Below are 20,994 nucleotides of genomic sequence, written 5' to 3' on the forward strand. Positions count from 1 at the left end.
TTTCCTTAAAGTATGAATTTTATATCAAAATTTATATATATGTATATATCTATATATCTATCTATATATATATATATTTGTAACTCAACATAAATCTAGTTACTCTGATCCTGATAGAAGAGAAAGTAGGAAGTAGTCTTGAACGCTTTTGCATAGGAGATCACTTCCTAAATATAACACCAGTATCACAGTCACTGAGAGAAAAAATCAATCAATGGGACCTCTTATACCAGAGAAGCTTTTGTAGAGAAAAGGACACAGTCAACAAGACAAAGTGACAGCCTACAGAATAGGCAAAGATCTTCACCAACCCCACATCTGACAGAGGGCTGATATCCAGAATATATAAAGAACTTAAGAAATTAGACATCAAAATATCCAACAGTCCAATTAAGAAATGGGCTATAGAGCTAAACAGAGAATTCTCAACAGAAGAAGCTCAAATGGCTGAAAGACATTTAAGGAATTGCTCAACCTCCCTAATCAGCAGGGAAATGCAAATCAAAAGGACTGTGAGATACCACCTTACACTCATCAGAATGGCTAAGATCAAAAACACTGGAGAGGATGTGGAGCAAGGGAAACACTCCTACATTGTTGGTGGAAATGCAAGCTTGTACTTTTCCACTTTGGAAATGAATATGGCAATTTCTTAGAAAATTGGGAATCAATCTCCCCCAAACACAGCTATATCATTCTTGGGCATATACCCAAGGAATGCTCAATCATACCACAAGGGCATATGCTCAGCTATGTTCATAGCATTATTATTTGTAATAGCCAGAACCTGGAAACAATCTAGATGCCCTTCAACTGAAGAATGCATAAATAAAATGTGGTACATATACACAATGGAGTACTATTCAACAGAGTAAAACAATGACATCATGAAGTTTGCAGGCAAATGGATGGATTTAGAAAAAAAATCATCCTGAGTGAGGTAACCCATACTCAGAAAGACAAACTTGGTATGTATTCACTCTTAGAAGGATAATAGATGTAAAACAAAGGATGACTAGAGTGCTACTCACAACTCCAGGAAGGCTACCTAGAAAACAGGACCCTAAGAAAGACACAAAGATCACCCAACAACAGAGAAATGAATGAGGTCTACATGAGCAAACTGGACATGAAAGGAGTTAATGAAGGGCAAGTGTCAGAAGAAACAAAGCTTAGGGGAGCAGGAGGTCCCAGCTGGATCAGGAACAGAGAGGGAGAACAAGGAAAAAGAGACCAAGATAAATGAAGACCCCATGGGAATAGGAAGAAGAAAAGTGCTAGAGAAGTCCCCAGAAATCAACAAAGATACCTCCACAATAGACTATTGGCAGTGGTCAAAAGAAAGCCCGAACTGACCTTCTCTGGTGATCAGATGGCTAAACACCCTAACTATCGTGCTAGAACTCTCTTCCAATGACTGATGGAAGCAGATGCAGAGATCCACAGCCAGGCCCCAGGTGGAGCTCCAGGAGTCCAATCAGCGAGTGAGAAGAGGGATTGTATGAGCAAGAGATATTGAGACCATCATTGGAAAAAGCACAGGGACAAATAGCCAAACTAGTGGAAACACATGAACTATGAACCAAGAGCTGAGGAGCCCCCAACTGGATGAGGCCCTCTGGATAAGTGAGACAGTTGATTAGCTTGAACTATTTAGGAGGCCCCCAGGCAGTGGGACCAGAACCTGTCCTTAGTGCATGAGCTGGATTTTTGGAGCCCAGAGCTTTGCTCAGCCTGGGTGAAGGGAAGAGGGGACTGGACCTGCCTCCACTGAATCTACCAGGCTGAGCTGAATCCCCAGGGGAGTCCTTGCACTGGAGCAGATGGGAATGGGGGGGTGGATTGGGGGGAGAGCGAGGGGGAGGGACCCATAGAAGGGAGGACAAGGGAATACATGGCTGATATGTAAAATTAAATTAATTACAAAATTAAAGAAAATGAAGTGCTTCTTCCATCAAAGTGCTAAAAGAAAAAAAAATCTGTTTTTGCAAGCTTTGCTGACTCTGATGTCTTCCCCCAGCATGTAACCTCTTAAATTCTGATTTTTTTTCAGTGGAAAAACTTTTACAACTCCCAAACATATTCTGTTACAGTAGTTTATTTAAAAATTTTTCCCCCATTTAAATTGGGGCGGTTCACTTCCACTCAAACAAACAAATGTTCCAAATAAGAATAGCAAGACAGAGAAGAAATTATTAATAGCTGGACTCAATACATACTACATGAGTTATAGTAAGTCACCAAAATCATTTATGTGCTTTTATTAAAATACAACAATGAGCACAGGTGGCATTTATTTGTTGTTAGATTAGCCAGATAAGGATTAGAATTCTGAGATTAGAACAGGCAAACACAACTCTATATTTAGGATCAAACATGTTGATTTCTACCTTCCCTCTCCATCTTCTTTTAGCATCTGAAAGTAGCTAATCAATAAAGAATAGCTAGCTGGTGAGTCTTTCCAAATGGAAAGGACAGGAGCCACGCACAATATTTGGTAATGGTCATGAAGAGAAGTGTCAATTTTTTTCAACCAAGTGAAGTGATTCTCTGCTCTAAAGCCTAATTTTCAGCATTTTTGTAAGTTTAATATCTGATTCCTTTGTTCCCAGAAAGAAATGTTCTCCAGAAATAGATGTGCAGCTTAGCTCATATAAATGCTAGCTTGTAACCCCACACACAAAAAGAAACATGAAAAAAAACAAAGTCCCACTTATGAAGGAAGTGATTTTGTAAGTCATGCCTTGTGACAGCACCCATCTCCATGGTGTATCCCAACCCATCTTTGTCTAGGTAGAAGAAACTGGCATGCAGAGAGGCTAAACTGCCAAAGACATAACCAAGAATTTCCTGGGTGTGCCTGCTGTCCTGCCCTTGTTTTGCACTCTGTTCCTCAGACCTGCATTCTAAAGCTTTACCTGTGGCTATTTCAGACCTTATTCTCCTTGGATAACCTTTCAAGTAGCTCAAAAGGACCTGTTTCATGTCCTAGGAGGAGAAGGAAAAAAAATCAAAGTGACTTTTCACATCTGATAAGGTCTATGTACTTTCAATGGAGGAAATTTATCAAAGATCCGTTCACAGAAACCTTGTTGAAGAGGCACAGAAGTTAGAGTGATACTGACAAGTTTTCACAGGGATCTACGTACATCAGCCCTGGAGTTAATCTCCAACATAAGGTAACTAGTGGACACATTGCTAGTCATTAGTTATACCCCCGTATACCTGGAATTTATGGTGCTACATCGCTCTCAGCTTTAAGGAGCCTCTTCTGACCTTCAAGGGAGGACATATCATAAGACTGAAATTCATTGTCAAGGCAGTGAATTCAGACTCAGTTCCCCATACCTGAAAATTCCAATGGTCAGGAAATTCAAGGAAAAATACATTCGTTGAAGTGAAGCTTGTATATAACACATTAAAAGAATTTAGCATGGTACTTGTTATGGCAAGACAATATCAGGGGACACTTATTGACAGGGTGAAGTGGTTTGTGAGTCTTTGGGTATCTCTGGGTCTTTGTAAAACTGTGACAGGGAAACACAGGTTGGGTTCAGGAGGAAGTAGAATCTCTTCTTCTGAGACAGATAAGGTGCTGTTGAGCATTTCATGAAACACACATCTTACTGACTTGTGAAAACCCCTCTGTCATGTCGTGCATTCTTAATATCTTTATTGCACTGAATTATCAGGCACAGCAACTTAGAATGGGAAAAATTGATCATAGCCCACAATTTCAGGTAATAGTTCCATTTTTGGAAAAGCAGAATAGGAACTCAGCTAATCATATCACATCCACAGCCAAGAGCAGAGATAAACAAATGTACTCATGCTACCTGTTTTTTTATGCTTATGCTCTAGCTTCTTCATACATACACAGTACAGGTTGCAGACAATGAAATGATTCTGCCCATTTTAGGGAGTCTTACCTCAATTAACAATTAATAAAATCCCACAGAGACAAGTTCAAAGAAAAATCTCATCTATATAATTCCTCATTGAGGGTCCCTCTTCCCAGGTGACTAGTTTGATTCAGTCTGATAATAAAAACTAAGAATCACACTGCCCCACCATCACTGCCAGGATTTGAGGAGATTTCTGCCTGCATTCAGAGCTGTGGTCCTCAACCTGTGTGGGTCACCACCCCATTGGGGGTCGCATATCAGATATACTGCACATCAAATATTTGAATTACAATTCATAACAGTAGCGAAATTAGGACTGGAGAGATGGCTCAGAGGTTAAAAGCACTGCTTGCTCTTCCAAAGATCCTGAGTTAAATTCCCGGCAACCACATGGTGGCTCACAACCATCTGTAATGAGATCTGGTGCCCTCTTTTGGCCTGCAGGGATATGTGCATACAGAATACTGTATACATAATAAGTAAAACTTTAAAAAAAAAACAGTAGCAAAATTAAAGTTAAGAAACAACGAAACAGTTATGTTTAGGGCTCACCACAACACGAGGAACTACTCTTCATGCTATTTAAAGATTTAAAGGGTCAGAGAATTGGAAAAAAATAACCATTGATCTAGAGTGTCCAGTGGAACTCGAGTATCTATGTTGCTAACTATGAAGGGGCTTGCAAAGGATTTTCCTGAATATCCTTTGCTCTAAGGGAAACTCATGTTCTGTGTGGAAGACTCCAGCTATCTGGCCATCTTTACTACCTAATAATAGCAGACCACTTTGAGCTACTGAACAGAGAGTACAACACCCACTACACACATGCTGATGACACAGATTTTAGTCACACTGGGCTCCATGACCATATCACGCTTCTATGAGTGCTTGTTCCTAGACTGTATCAGCCTCTTCCTCTAGCATAATTCTGCCTATCTGTTTCCTGTAGACTCTTTACCAGGAATTTGTTCAACAACTTCCTTCTCAGTCAGCATTAAGTCTATAATGTCTTGTGGCTAAGGAGATAAGGAGGTGTAGGTACTTTTTTTTATTTTACATCTTTTTTTGTATTGTTTTGTTTTTTTCCATTTTTCATTATTAAGAAATTTTCTCCTCACCCCACATACTGTCCACAGAGCTCCCTTCCTCCCTCTACCCACCCCCATCCATCTCTCCCAAGCCACTGCATATCCCCACATCCCCCAAATTGAAGTCTCCCATGGGCAGTCAGCAGAGTCCAGAACACTAAGCCTAGGCAGGTCCAACACCCTCCACTCGAAACCAATGATGTTCAAGGTGTCACACCACAGGCACTGGGTTCCAGAAGCCTGCCCATTGACCATGGATAGATCCCTATCCCCTGTCTGGGTGCCTCCCAAACAGTTAGAGCCAAACAACCATCTTCTGTATCCAGAGGACCTAGTCCAGTCTCATGGGGGCTCCACAGCCACCAGTCCACAGTTCATGGGTTTCCACTAGTGTGGCCAGTCACCTCAGTTGCAGGTACTTATGATGAACTTTAGCATATATAAATTTCTATGGTATTATTACCTTGTGTACATAAAATTTCAGTAGGAGATAAAGATTCAGTTCTACACAGGGAAAGAACTGAAGGATGTTCAATCAATCAGGGAGAGATCTCTGGCTTTGGGTGAAGGGGATGCTGAAGGGCTTCCCTTGTATCCCAGCAGAGGCTTCTGCAAAGGACAACTTGACATCTAGTGTAAGGAAAGCTCATTAGCAGGGAAGCAATGTCAGTTCCCATGACATCTGCAGCTCTTCCCTAGACATTCTATTGTATCCTGAAGAAAGCTGACCTTCAGTCTCAATGTAAAACGTCAAGAAAGAAATGGTCAAGAGAATCATGTAATGAGTTCTGTGCAAGAAAAGGGAATCTTCCTGGAGGAAGTGGGCTTGTGCTGAATCTTCCAGTAATGGGGAACAGAAAGCTGGAGTCTCTGGGAACCAACAGAACTTCCCTGCTTGTCATGCCTCTTGAAATTCAAGGATTCCAGGATAATAATTGTTCTAGCTCAGAAGTCAGGTGCTGTGGGATGTTCTGCCAGCTGCCACGGTGAGAAACAGCTTGTGAAGATGCTGGTAAGCCACGAGCCATGTGGCAAGGTATAGATTAAAGGAAAACTTGAGCTACAAATGGCGCCCAACGTGGGGCAAGAGTTTCTACCTAAAAACTGAGAAAAAAGATTCTAAAACAGAGCTAAAAACAGTTCCTAATTGCCTCTCTCAAATGAGCGGCATCTGCCGGTTTGAGCTACTCTTGGGTTCCTAGCATGCGCGCTCGACCTGCCGTATGGCGGGAATGAGGCCTCTGCAAGTGGCACATTAAGCTGCATGGTGGATTTAGCCTTTGCTAGTACAAAACAAAAAAAAGAGGTTTCTGGGCTACACGCTGCTTGGATAAAAGCATAGACCCATGATAGCTCCCAGAGCTGGTGGTAAACGAAGCCATGTTGAAAAGCTGAGGTGGGCAGAGCCAGCAGCCACAGCTGCTGCAGTTTATTGCAATAGATTCACAGTAAGACAGATTCAGATGTAATAGTTTACAATGTGTGTAAAAATATACGTAGGCTTGAAAGAGACAAAAAAGGTGATATATACAGTTATAGAAATAAATACATAGTTTAAAAAATAAAGTCTTTAAAGAGACAGTAAAATTAATATAAAAAATAAGCCATGTAAAGATGAATATTACACAGAGAATCTGGATTGTGTTGTCTGTGGGATTTTTAACTGCAGAAAAACATTTGATTGTAAAAGCTGTTGAGTTATGCCAAAATGTATATTTAAAGGTACCTTGACTTCAAAATTTGGATATAAGGATGTGTTACTTTGGAAAAGAGTCTCTGCTTTTGTTCCCACAGAAAGCCAGAGGCTATGGATTTGTTCAAGATTAAGATACATCAGGCTTGACCAGCCAAGACCCCCTGAAAGGTCTCCAATGACACCATGGCCCAGATGATCCAACATCCAGAACAATTTGAAGGCAACTGGCTCAGACGATACACCCTCATGGACTATTCCATAATTCTAAAATTTTGTTTGTATCCCCAAAAGATACAGCGCCCCCCTCCAGCAAGAAGTAGTAAGAGAAGCTACGCCCAAATTCCCAAATGATATGTAATTTTACTTTGTTAAGGTTAAAACCTTCCTTTTTGAAAAAAAAAAGGGGAGAAGTGCTGTGGGATGTTCTGTATGGCAAATGTGTTGCTAATTGGTCAATAAATAAATCACTGATTGGCCATTGGCTAGGCAGAAGTATAGGCGGGACAAGGAGGAGAATAAAGCTGGGAAGTGGAAGGCTGAGTCAGAGAGACACTGCCAGCTGCCACGATGAGAAACAGCTTGTGAAGATGCCGGTAAGCCACGAGCCATGTGGCAAGGTTTAGATTAAAGGAAAACTTGAGCTACAGTCAGGAACTGGTAAGGCCAATGCTTTATGCTGGGAAATCTTGGCTTTCATTCCTTTTGGTGGATAGGCATAGATGTGTGAACATGAGACCGACATTAAAGCAGGAGGGATTAATGAGTTGTGCCCATTTCAAGGCAGGACATCACTCTACTTCAACCACAGTGGCTAACTTTAGGTACTTCCCAGCTGCTCTGTGTTCCTCAGTTGTCAGTGAGGAGACTTGTTGAATCTGGTGACCATGTTCTGCCCTTATATGACTTCTCCATCAATAGTTATATGGTTAGAGTGACCTGTCAAGATATTTGGGGAATCCCCAAATGACTGGGGTGATTGTGAACTATGGCAATTTTCTCCTGACTTGTAAACTCACAGGCTTGTGGAATCTGCAGCCAAGTTAACTTCTGAGTCTGTAGCTGTGAATGAGCCTGAAGAGGCTATCTCCTTGGTTACTTGGAGCATGTGCTATGAGGGCAGAGAAAACCAGACAGCTTGGATAACCACTTCCCTTCAAATAGAAGAGACAGCTGAGTTCCACAGAGGGGACATCTGAAGCACAGGACAAATTAATTTGGGGTGTCACCGAGTCACTGGTAAACAAGCTTTCTCAAACATTTGATTAGGACTCAGGGTGGTCTGTCCATTATCTTTGCCTTGTGATACTGCAAGTTCATTTATGTTCATCTACCCACAAGGAGCACCAGAGAGCCACCATCCCACCAATCCTTCCTCACCAAGATGCAGGTGAAGCAGAAGGTGCAGTCTGACCAGTCAGCTACAGGAAATGACCATTGAAAGAAAGTAACAGTGAGATCGCCTAATCTTTATCACAAAAGAGAGCATGAAGAATAGGTATTCATTCTTTTAAACCATGTGGTTTCAATCTCAGGTCCACTCTGTCATCATTACTTCATTTTATATAAGGTCTGTGTTTTTGGTAGGCTGCATCTTCAGGGTATGCTTTCAGGGTATGCCAAAATCATGTCTCTGAACTCCTCCCAAAGGCAGAACCTCAAATGTGGACAAGAATGACATGAGGACAAACACTATTCTGCTTCCTCTAAAAAGAAACAAAGACAGAGCCTGTGGCATGAGTCATAGTACTCACGGACTGAGGCAGTAGTATGAATTCCCAGCATGACTTTGAAGAGATTCTATCAAGTGCTGTCTAGTGTGAGATGTTAGTTGCTGTGAGTTTGAGTTAATTTTTTTGTTACTCACTTTAAAAGGCCTTGTACGTTTGATTCTCCAAGCAGCAGTTGGAGAGGCCAGGTCACACATCTAAATGTGTCCATACAGGGACTCAGACTGATCCCTGCTCCTTTTGTTCCCCTCTGAGAGGACACACCTGCATTCATTTGTTCAGCATCCAATTGATAGAGTTCTCCCACTCTCCCTCAGTCTCTCTTTCTCTGTCTCTCTAAGTATCTCTTTCTCTGTCTCTCTGTCTCTGATATACATGTGTTTATGTTGTGTATTTTTCTATGTGTTTGTGCATGTATCTCCCTCTAGTCCCTGCAGTTACAGATCTGTGGTTGGGCATGAGCAGTTCCCTATCTCACAGTTCCCAGGTTATACCTTGGTGAAAATTGGGAGTACCAATTTGAGTATGATAGTTCCACCAGTATACTTACTTTAGTGACACATAGATATTTCCATGCAGGTGTTTGTAAATCTGTCATGATGTTGAGTCCCATCCTCAAAACTGTTCATGATGTTATTTTGGTCTCCATTGTGACAGGTCCCATCATAGACAATTTGTTTTTGAAGACAGGAGAAACATCTTCAGAGACTCTGGAGGGTACACACCTGTGGAGTAGACACCACGGAAATTCTTAGACAGCTATTTTGACAAGCCTCCTGAGAGAGCTCATGCAACTCCACCTCCCATCATCTAAACAGCCTGCCTCTACCAGTGTACGGTAAGCATAGGTGTAAGTAAATTGTTTTCAAATCTGTAGGTTGGTCCCAGGTTTGGGTACCAACAATATAAGTAAATTTGTTGCAATAACTCTGGGGAAAGGTGTCCCGACTACCTGGGGAGTCAGGCAACACCTTGAACTGCTTAGGACAGCTCTGATGGCTGGGACTGCAAGGAGACAGTTTACCCTGGAGGACGAGGTAACCCACACACCTTGAGCTACTCATAACAGCAGCTCTGCCCTGAAGGTGCCCTGGACACCTGAAGTTATTTAGCACAGCTCTGATGACTGAAACTACAAGGGACAGTTTAGCCCTGGAGGGTGAGGTATCCTGGACACCTCAAGCTGCTCACAACAGCTCTGCCCTGAAGGTGTCCCAGAGACCTGGAGCTGTTGTGCACAGCTCTGACAGCTGGAACTGCAAAGAAGCAGCCCAACCCTGGATGGGACAATTTTCTGACTTCTTGAGAAATTCAGGCCTGGCACTGATGGGGGATGATCTCCCTGCAGGATACAACAATCCTGCTCTTCTCCTGGAGAGCTGCTACAGCTGAGCTTTGCTCAGTCCCCTCGTAAGGGGGCTTCCTAGCAGAGCTCTGCTTCTTTTGCATATGCTGTGGCTTTCTTTTGCTTCACTCTGCAAAAAGGGAAAAACCCCTGCAGAAATGTAGCAATGTACTCTGGCTCTAGAGAAAAGTGTTACTTTTTAGCTCTTTATGGCTCTGTCCATTGAGGGACGTCTCATCAAAGATCTTCTGTTCAGCTTCTCCTTGCTCTGCTCTTTCAGCTCCCTCTTGCTCTGTCCACTGGGGGACATCTCAACAAGGATCTTCCCTATGCCAGTGAATGAAGATCATCACACCCAAAATTTTTTTGAGAAAGATATTTATTTGGGAAGGAGGAGTCCAGGAGAGTAGCTGCCTCTACCATGGTGGACAGAACAGCCTTTTTTTTTAAATGACCAGTCAGGGCGGTTTATACTGGATGTTTTAGAGGTGTAGTCAACCACAGGTTGACTTGGGGCCCAGGGTTCTACTGTTCTGCTCTGTGATTGGTTGATTTCACAAGTCAGTTGGCCAGGGGCAGAGACGGCTCTGATCTGACTGAGACAGTGTGTTTCTTTCTGCCCTGATCTGAGTCTTTCCTCCCTAGTTCTGGGCTCCAGGGTCAGGGTGGGTTTCTTTAGCCAGTCCCTTGACCCTATAATAGCAAGTTTAATAAATACCAGAAGTTCCCAGCACTTAATAGACAGGATGTGGCGTCCCGTGACATCCAGTAGTCTAGAGCACACCCTGAATTCCTGTGATACTTGAGGACTATGTTCATGGAGTTCATTACCTCTAGGTCCAGGACCTACTACCAGCCAAATCCTTTCTATGAAAAGCTCAAGATGGGACGTGAGCAGGTTATGTCACACACTCAGAGCTTAAAGAATGAGAACACCAAGGCCTCAGAGAAATTAAATAGTCTGGCCGAGGAGTCAGTCTTCCATTATTAAGTGCCTGTTGTTCAGGGGACCACAACATTGTGCAGTGGCCATCTCTGGCTTTCCTTGTTGCTGTACTGCAGAGTCTGAAGCTCTGGATTCAGCCTTTCTGCCTCTTAGCAAGCTTCCTTAACAAATAGTGCTTTGTCTTACGCATCTCATTCTCAGCATTGCCAATAGTTAAAGAGACTGTTAGATACTCACAACCCCATATTGTCATACTTAATAGCCTCCAGAACTACTATTTTTAACCATCCTAATGGCTTGAACATTGAATAATAATTCCTCATGTTTTGACATTTCACCATAAAATTATTTTTCTTGCTATGTCATAACTGTAATCACTACTGTGATCAATCATAATGTAAATATCTGTTATGCAGAGTATCTGAGATGCCTCCCCGTTGAAAGAGTAATTCCATCACCAAATGAGTCATGACACTTAGAAGTCCAGTTTGCAACATGAGATGGATATCATGTATGGTTTTGTGCAGGGGTCTTTTGCCATAGGATTGCTATACCACCAGTGTCTCCTACCCTCACTCAGACAGAATTTGTTCTCTACTTGCTGATGTTTCCCCATTTCCATGGTCAGAGAAGGGTAGATGGGCAATCTGTTTTCTTACGATAGGTTCTTGGATTTCTTTTGTTGTTGGAGTTTTCAGAAATAGTATGATTCTTTCTGGAATTCCCTTTTCTCTACCAGTGGCCAAGAGGAAAATGTCAGAGACCCCCCAGACACAGAAAGAGCAGGTAAGAACAAGCAGCTGGGTCAAGGTTAGGTCCAGCACCATTTCCTCCTGTAACATTAGCCTCTTTAACCTTCAACCCACTTGTGTTTAATTCATCACTTTACTCATACACACATACCTCCCCACACACACATTCAACCCCATCACCACTTTCATGACAGTCAATTGTTTTTTTTTTTTGTCCATGTACCAGTAGTTCTGGGAAGTGAGTGTTTTGTGAGAATCATTTGGCAATCAATCCCTGCTTCTCTGCCTGAAGCTGAAGTCCAATGATGCAGATGGATCAGTCACACATGACATATCTTCACGTCATTATGAGGAGAGAGGTGCTATGAACAGCCTTGAGGGAATAAGTACAAAGTCCAGCACCATTTGCTTTTTGGACATTTGCTTTTCAGGGTTTATGTATGATCACAGTGGGGATAGCAGCTTGCAAGTAGAAGAGCCCTCTGCAAAGGTCAAGTGAGTCATTCTCTTTGTCACCTTGTTGGGTGGCATGTGGCCTTCTTCCTCCCATTCTCTGCATGCCAAGGTGGTCTCTTCACTTTGACAAGCTGTTAGTTCACACTTATAGAGACGTCAGAGGGAGATAGGCAGCAGTGTTTACTGTGTGTTCTGTTCTCTTTTCTTTTGTCCTCTCCCATCGTTGTTGACCAAATTCCCTATCTGATGCTCTCCAAAATGTTGGAGCCACAGTGTCAATAACACTAGGGAAGACAATGTATTGTCACTTTTGAACGTGATGCCCATATTACCACTGAGGGACTGTTTTACTCTCCTTGTCAGTATGTAGCTCTGCCATGCTGAGAGGTCTTGAGCTCTGCTCCCTGACTCAGCATCAGTGATTTTTTTTTTCTGAAGCTTCTGGGCCCTGACCAGGTAATTGTGAGGTTCCATTCATCCTTCCATTTGTGTGGTCTTTTAACTTGAAGTGGTGTCATTCTTATTAGAGGAGTGTGTTATATACGGCGATCCTTTTTATAGAACTAAGTGTTTTACTGGTTCTTTTGTATGATTTGTCAGGTTTGATTTTATTAGTATTGGTAGAGTATTCTCTTGTGCTGTATGGGTTGAGATTCAGAACTCATTGACTTGAGTTCTGATCATTGTTGTTTCTTTCTGACTAATGATATTTCATTTTTATGTTTTCAACACATAGTTATTTGTGAATGAACTCACACACATAGCATTCACTCAGTTGTGCACACACTATAACTCACATGTAGATGGTGTATGGGAATAGTTTACTAGTGTTCAATGCCTTTATTCTACCATGTTTCCCAGGATTTGAATTCAGACTTGTTGGCATGTACCTTTACTTGCTGAACCACCTACTAGTCCCTAATTTTTAAATGTATACCTTTATATCAAATAGACTTCGACTTCCCTCTTGCAACACTTTATTTTTTGTAGATTCCAATGCTCTGTTATTTTCATACATTTCAAGAATGTTGTGCTCTATTCCTACCACCATTTGTGTCTAAGAACTTTGGAATCCACTCCCAATTTCTTTAGCATTTCACTGATTGTTCAGTGTTTTGTTTTCTAGCCTCCATGTGTTTACATATTTTCTATAGTTTATTTTTGTTCTTTTTTGTATTTTTTATACTGTGATCTTATAAAAATAAAAATTATTTCAATTACCTTGTTTTTGAGAAGATTTGCTTTGCATAAAACCATCTTGAAAAGTAACTGCTCAGGCTGCTGATAAAAATGAATTCTGGTACTGTTCCGTGGAAAGTTCTGTAAATGTTAAATCAGTCCACTTATTTGTATATCAGTTGTTCATTGCTTTCCTTTTGTTTTGATAACTGATATAATCATGTATTAAAATCACCCCAAATAATGATGAGTTCTATCTGTTATCTCATATTTTATAGTGAGTGCTTTATAAAATTGGGAACATCAATGTCACAAGAACATGTGTTTATGGACTCTTGTTGAATTTCTCACTTTATCAATATGTAGTGACCTTCATTTTCTCATTCACTAATTTAACTTTAAAGGGTAAATTGTGGACTATCAGTATGGTTATACCTGTTTGTTTCCACATGTGATTTTCTGCCTATTACTTTGGCACTGAAGTTCATTTGTTGTAGGTACCAAGTAACTCTATGTAATAGAATATTATTTTAAGGTGGACTGCTTTTGTTCATGTTGAATTTGTTTAAGTCTGTGAAGCTATGTTACTGTGCCTGTGTAAAACACCTGATGATTTAATAAAGAACTGGCCAATAGCAAGAAAGGAGAAAGGATAGGTGGGACTTGCAGGCTCAGAGCATATATAGGAGAAAACTGGGTAGAAAGCTCTAAAATCAAGGAGTCAGAGGAGGAGGAGGAGGGCTCCAGGAGCCAGCCACCCAGCTACACAGCAAGCCACAGAGTAAGAGTAAGAATTACAGAATTTAGAGAATAAGAAAAGCCAAAGGCGAAAGATAAAAGGGTTAATTTAAGAAAAGCTGGCTGGAAATTAAGCCAAACTAATGGCTGAGTACTCATAAGTAAGAATAAGCCTAAATGTATGATTTACTTAGGAGCTGGATGGAGGACCATCCAAAGAGCAATAACCTCCAAAACCAGCTCTCTTTCACTTATACAGACTATTCTGTCAGGCTATTTCTTCTAATTGGAATGTAAGACACTTAAAAGTCAGAATTATCTCAAGTTATAAAGTAATTACTATCAGTTTATTATATCTCCTTTATGCTGTGGATATCGCTCTACATAAATAAAGCACTGATTGGCCAGTGACCAGGCAGGAATTATAGGTGGGACAAGGAGAGAGGAGAATGGAGGAAGGAGGAAGGAAAGAGAGACCAGCTGGAGCCACTGTCAAGACAAGAAAGATGTAAAGTACTGGTAAGCCATGAGCCACGTGGCAAAGTAAAGATTAATAGAAATGGGCTGAATATAAGAGTGAGAGTTAGACAATGATAAGCCTGAGCTAATGGCCAAGCAGTTTAAATAATGTAAGAGTCTGTGTGTTTATTTTGTAAGTGGGCTCCGGAACTGGCGGGACTTGGTGGTGGGAGCTGGAGAAAAATTCTCCAGCTACAAATGGCACCCAATGGCTCGAGTTTCCACCTTAAACCTAACAATATATTTTTTTAAAGATTTATTTATTTATTATGTATAGAGCATGTATGACTGCTGGCCAGAAGAGGGCACCAGATCCCATTACAGATGGTTGTGAGCCACCATGTGGTTGCTGGGAATTGAACTCAGGACCTCTGGAAGAGCAGTCAGTGCTCTTAACCTCTGAGCCATTTCTCCAGCCCAAAAGGGAAAGCTCTTCTTTTTTTTTTTTTTTTTTTTTTGCATTTTCGAGACAGGGTTTCTCTGTGTAGCTTTGCACCTCTCCTGGGACTCAATTGGTAGCCCAGGCTGGCCTCAAACTCACAGAGATCCACCTGGCTCTGCCTCCCGAGTGCTGGGATCAAAGGCGTGCGCCACCACCGCCCAGCAAACCTAACAATATTTAATAACCAATTCTAAACAGAGCCAAAAACAGGTTCCTGCTAAATGTCTCATATGGGAAGCTAGATGCTGCAAAACGCAGGTTTGAGTACTGGCAGGTTCCTGGCATGTGCACTTGACCTGCAGTATGGCGTGAATGAGACGTGTGCCAGCGGTACATTACACTGTGTGGTAGATTTAGTCTTTACTAGTATTTAAAAAAAAGAGAAAGAGAGCTTTCTGGGCTACACGCTGCTTTGATAAAAGCATAGACCCAATATTTCTGAGACTTGATGGCTCCCAGAGCTGGCAGAACCGCCATGTTGGGAAGCTAAAGTGGGCGGAGCCAACAGCCACAGTGCCGTAGGCTTCAAAAAGAGATAAAAAGGAATATATACAGTTATATAAACAAATAGTTTTTAAAAGTAAAGTCTTTAAAGAAGTAATAAAAGTAATGAGTCACGTAAAGATGGCTATCACACAGAGAATCTAGATTATGTTGTCTTTGATATTTGTAACTGAAGAAAAACATTTAATTGTAAAAGCTGTTCAGTTATGCCAAAATGTAAATTTTAAAGGTACCTTGACTTCAAAATTTGGATATAAGGATATGTTACTTTGGAAAAGAGGTTCTGCTTTTGTTTCCACAGAAAGCCAAGGAATGCTCAATCATACCACAAGGGCACTTGCTCAGCTATGTTCATATCAGCATTGTTTGTAATAGCCAGAACCTGGAAACAACCTAGATGCCCTTCAACAGAAGAAGGGATAAATAAAATGTGGTATATATACACAATGGAGTACTACTCAGCAGAAGAAAACAATGATGTCATGAGGTTTGCAGGCAAATGGATGGATCTAGAGAAAATCATCCTGAGTGAAGTAACCCAGACTCAGAAACACAAACATGGTATGTACTCACTCATAGGAGGATACTAGATGTAAAACAAAGGAAGACTAGACTGCTACTCCCAACTCCAGGGAGGCTACCTAGAAAACAAGACCCTAAGAAAGACACAGAGATTACCCAATGACAGAGAAATGGATGAGATCTATATGAACAACCTGGACGTGAGTGGGGTTATTGACGGCAAGGGTTGATGGAAAGAAAGCTTAGGGGAGCAGGAGATCCCAGCTGGATCAAGAACAGAGAGGGAGAACAAGGAATAAAAGACCAAGACAAATGAAGACCACATGAGAATAGGAAGAAGCAAAATACTAGAGAGGTCCCCAGTAATCCACAAAGATACCTCCACAATAGATTACTGGCAATGGTCAAGAGAAAGCCTGAACTGACCTACTCTGGTATAGGATGGCCAAACACCCTAACTGTTGTGCTAGAAATCTCATCCAATGACTGAGGGAAGTGGATGCAAAGATCTACAGCCAGGCCGCAGGTGGAGCTCCAGGAGTCCAATTGCTCAGAAAGAGGAGGGATTGTATGAGCAAGAATTATTGAGACCAAGATTGGAAAAAACACAAGGACAAATAGCCCATGAACTATGAACCAATAGCTGAGGAGCCCCCAACTGGATCAGGCCCTCTGGATAAGTGAGACAGTTGATTAGTTTCATCTGTTTGGGAGGCATCCAGGCAGTGGGACCAGAACCTGCCCTTAGTGCATGAGCTTGCGGTATGGAACCTGGGACTTATGCAGAGACACTTCTCTCAGGCTGGGAGGAGGGGACTGGACCTGCCTGGACAGAGTCTACCAGGTTGAGCTGAATCCCCATGGGAGTCTTTGCCCTGGAGGAGATGGGAATGGGTGATGGGCTGGGAGGAAGTGGGGAGTGAGAGGGGGGAGGACAGGGAAATCCATGGCTGATATGTAAAATTAAATCAAATTATAAAATAAAAAATATATACATATAGAACATAGTTAGGTAAATGAAAAAAATTCTCCTCTGATATAAGTCTAATAACTATAAAATATATTGAACACAGAGGATTAAATAGAAATTTTTATCTGATAAAAGTCTATTATCCAAAATGTACATATTAAACACAAAAATTCCAATAAAACAAAAATTCTCGTCTGATAAAAGTCTAATAACTAAAATAAATATACTTGTTGAACACAAAAAATTAAATAAAATAAAAATTCTCATCTGATATTGGTCAAATATAAAAATATACATTGAACACAAGAATTCAGATAAACAAAACAAAAATTCTCATCTGAAAAAAGTCTAATATCCAAAATGTACATATTGAACACAGGAAATCATAAACAGGACAAAATTCTCATGTGATAAAAGTCAAATATCAAAAATATACTTATCGAACACAAGAATTAAATAAAAGAAAAATTCTCTGCAGGTAAAGTTCTAATATCCAAAATATACACATTGATGACAAGAAGAAAACAGATAAATAAAACAAAAATTCTCAAATGTTAACAGTCTAATAACCAAAAAAACACACTGAACACCAAAAATCAGATAAATAAAATGAAAATTCTCATCTGATAAAGTTCAAATATTAAAAATGTATTTATATTACACAAGAAACTATATAAAACAAAATTTTTTCACTGAGAAAATTCTAATATCCAAAATAAACATATTGAACACAAGAAGTTCAATAAAACAAAATTTCTCATTTTGTAGAGGTAGAATATCAAAAATATACACATTGGACACAAGAAATTAGGTAAATAAAACAAAAATTCTCATCTGATAAAGGTCTAATATCAACAATATCATTATTGAGCACAAAACTAAAGAAAAGAATTCTAATCTAATAAAAGTTTAATACTAAAATTATACAGATTAAACATAAGTAAATAAAGCAAAAATTGTCATCTGATAAAGGTGTAATATCAACAATATACATATTAAACTCAAGAAATCATAAAAAGACAAAATTCTCGTGTGATAAAAGTCAAATATCAGACATATAGTTATTGAACACAAGAAATTAAATAAAACAAAACTTCTCAACTTATAAAAGTCTAATATCAAAATTATACATATTTGTATATTTCTAACTGTATTTATACCATTCATTTAACAATGTAATACAATTTTCTGATCCTTGAATGTTATTATTACCAACTATTAGGATATAAAGAAATGAAAGTTAGTAGTTAGACATTATAATAAAACTTGTAGCCAAATTTGGTATGTTTTCAAAATTGAGCAGATATATTTTAGATAGACAGGTCATCTTCAAACCCTTCAGAGATCTACAGAATATGGCATTTAAAATGTTTTAATAACTTGGAAAATTTTTCTTTTTTGTTATGACTATGAGACATGTCAGATCCTGGCAGTACCAATCTACTTCAGAGAAAATGTGGGCATTGAAAAAACTGCAATTAGGGTTAACTTTCATTGTGGCAAAAGGTAGCCACTGGACAACAAAGTATCCCCGAATCAATTGCTGACAAACAGGATAGACAGGACATGAAACAAAGGACTACTGATTCTTGCCAAATCAAGTGTGGTTATGGCTTTATCAAAAGGCATTTTCTGAGGCCAGGATAATATGGCACCATCTCTGAAGTGGCCTTCACAATCCAGAAAGGGTACAGTGCCCTTTTCTTCGAAGGCAGCTGAACAGGCAGTGGGCCGATGGCTTCTGATGTGCAATGGAACAGCATCTGAAACAGTTATTCTTGAAGAGTAATTAAGCTTACGCCTCTCAATAGTAGAATGGCATTAAAGAGAGGGATGTGGAGAAGAACAGGATGCTGAGATGAAGCCACATACACACATAGCCAAGAAGAATGGACAGCTGAATTAAAAAAACATCAACAATTTCCAGAATTTAAAATCCTGAATCATGACATGACACTAGTGGAATTCAGGTTTTTCTGGTACATGGACTGCTCTCACCCAATGTGATGTTGAACTGTTGACCTTGTGTCCATCCTACTTCACAAATGAGTCTGTCAGATATGCTAAGCCTATAGGCTGAAGATGATGCCTCAACACTGCGGAGAAACCTCAGGTGATTGTCCAAGAAGCTGGCTGTTTCTTTCAACTCACAATTTTTGGAAGTTGCTTGCATGTACTTCCTGTTTTTATTTTTGTTAGCTAATATTATTTCCTTCTTGGGTCTCTGAGGGAGTCGAAGATTAGTTAATCATAGTTGAAGATTAATTAGGATAGAAAGTGAATTAGATACATTTTGGACTTAACAAAATAGGATAGATAATGCAATTATTTTCTCTGAATTTGTCAAATACAAATGGACTAGACATTTTTTAGGTATTTATTACTTGTATATATTGTATATAGTTATTGTACTTTTGTATATAGTTTTTCTTATGTTAGTTATAAGGTTTTTCCTTTTTTTCTTTTTATTAAAATAGAAAAAGGGAAATATGGTAATATTTTATTTTGTACTAAAATGTTATTTGTATGTTAATAAATAAAGTTTTCTGGGGGGTCAGAGCTATTAGCAAGCCATAGAAAAGGTGGGCGGTGGTGGCGTATGCTTGTAATCCCTGCACTTGGTAGGCAGAACTAGGTAAGTCTCTGTGTATTGAGGAATACAGCCAGCATTGGATACACATGCCTTTAATCTCAATACCAACCATAGAAGACCTGGAGCTCTATACAGACAGGCAGTGAGGAGGTAGTCATGTGGTTGGGATTACAACCAATAAGAAGGCAGAACAGAAAGTCTATATAAAGACTTTAACATAGGAAATAGCTCTGTTTCGGAGAGGTAAGACCACTGCAGGAGGAAGGGTAAGGTTTTAGCTCTTAGCTCTGTCCTCTTGGCTTTCTTCTTTGCATTGCTTCTGTGTTTCTTATTTAATAAGATGGTTGGTTACATCTACACCTTATAAAGAACTAATATCAAAAATATTCATACTGAACACGTGAAATCAAATATTTAAACAAAAATTCTCATCTGATAAGGTCTAATATCCAAAATATACAAATTGAACATAAATAGATAAATAAAACAAAATTTCTCATCTGTTAAAGGTCTAATATTCCAAAATATACATACTGAACACAAGAAATTAAATAAAAGAAAATTCTCACCTGATAAAGGTCTAATATCCTAAATATGCACATGACATATAATTAGATAAATAAAACAAAAATTCTGATCTGATGAACATCTAATATCCAAAATACACATATTGAACATAATTAGAAAAGCAACACAAAAGTTTCTTATCTGAAAGTATTCTAATATCCAAAATATACATATTGAACACAAGAAAATAAATGAAACAAATATTCTCACCTGATAACTGTCATTATCCAAAATATACAAAAACTAGAAATCACATAAAATAAAAATTCTGTTGTAATGTAGGTATAATATCAAAAATATACATATTGAACATAATCAGATAAATAAAACAAAAATTCCCATCTGATATAGGTCTATTATCCAAAATATACATAAGGAACATAATTAGATAAGTAAAACAAAAATTCTGTTCTGATAAATTTCTCATATCCAAAACATACATATTGAAAACCAGAAATTAAATAAAAGAGAAATTTCCTTTGATAAAGCTCTAATATAAAAAAATATTGAAAAAAAAGAAATCAGATAAATAAGTCAAAAACTCTGGTCTGATAAAGGTCTAATATCCAAAATATACATACTAAAAAAATTAAATAAAAAATTATCAACTGATAAAGGTCTAATTTCCACAATATGCTTACTGAACACAAGAAATTAATTAAAACAAAAATTCTCACCTGAAAAAGAAATTATATCCAAAATATACATACTGAACACAGGAAATCAGATAAATAAAACAAAATTTCTCATCTGTAAAAGGTCTAATATCCAAAATCAATACACTGAACAGAAGAAATCACATAAACAAAATAAAAATTCTCATCAGATTAAGGTCTATTATCCAAAATATATACATTGAACACAAGATATCATACAAATAAATCAAAACTTCTCATCTGATAAAGGTCTAATTTTTCAAATATATATATTGAACATAAATAAATAAATAAAACAAAAATTCTGATCTGATTAAGGTCTATTATCCAAAATATATATATTGAAAACAAGAAATTGGATAAATAAAAATAAGTCTCATCTGATAAAG

The sequence above is a fragment of the Peromyscus eremicus genome, unplaced genomic scaffold, assembly GCF_949786415.1.
Source record: "Peromyscus eremicus unplaced genomic scaffold, PerEre_H2_v1 PerEre#2#unplaced_105, whole genome shotgun sequence".
In the NCBI taxonomy this organism is placed as follows: domain Eukaryota; kingdom Metazoa; phylum Chordata; class Mammalia; order Rodentia; family Cricetidae; genus Peromyscus; species Peromyscus eremicus.